Raw genomic sequence first — 496 nt, 5'->3', positions numbered from 1 at the left:
AAATGCTTATATTTTTTAAAAAAAGAAAGATCTAAAGTCAATGGCCTTTGTTCCTATCTTCAGAAATGAAAAAGAAAGCAAATTAAATGCAAAATAAGTAGAAAGAAAGAAATAATAAAGAGCAGAAAACAGTGAAAGAGAAAATGCCCAACAATATAGAAAATAAATGAGACTTATAACTGATGGTCTAGAAAGATAAACAGAATTTATAGGTAGACTGATAAGAGAGAAGACACCAATTAACAATATCAGGAATAAAAGAAAGAATATCACTACAGATCTTTCAGATACTAAAAAAGGATAATAAGGCAATATTAGTAACAACTTTATGCCAATAAATTTGACAACCTAGATTAAATAAAAAATTAATGAAAGAAACACTCACCAAAACTGATCCAAAATGAGTGAGAAAACTTGAATAGCTTTATATAAATCAAATAAATTGAATTTATAATTAAAACTCTCCCTCAAAGAAAAGTGCAGGTAAAAATGGGAG

The 496-nt window shown here is 26.8% G+C and overlaps 1 protein-coding gene across 1 annotated transcript in view; it reads right to left on the bottom strand.

Moving 5' to 3' along the window:
- TTC28 (tetratricopeptide repeat domain 28) overlaps positions 1-496 on the bottom strand; it is a 690486-nt gene that overhangs the window by 663578 nt on the left and 26412 nt on the right. The gene's annotated exons all lie outside the window — the stretch shown is intronic.

The sequence above is a fragment of the Propithecus coquereli genome, unplaced genomic scaffold, assembly GCF_000956105.1.
Source record: "Propithecus coquereli isolate 6110/MARCELLA unplaced genomic scaffold, Pcoq_1.0 Scaffold206, whole genome shotgun sequence".
In the NCBI taxonomy this organism is placed as follows: Eukaryota; Metazoa; Chordata; class Mammalia; order Primates; family Indriidae; genus Propithecus; species Propithecus coquereli.
Note: the sequence above shows the minus strand (reverse complement) of the source record. Positions and strands in the feature narration are given on the sequence as shown.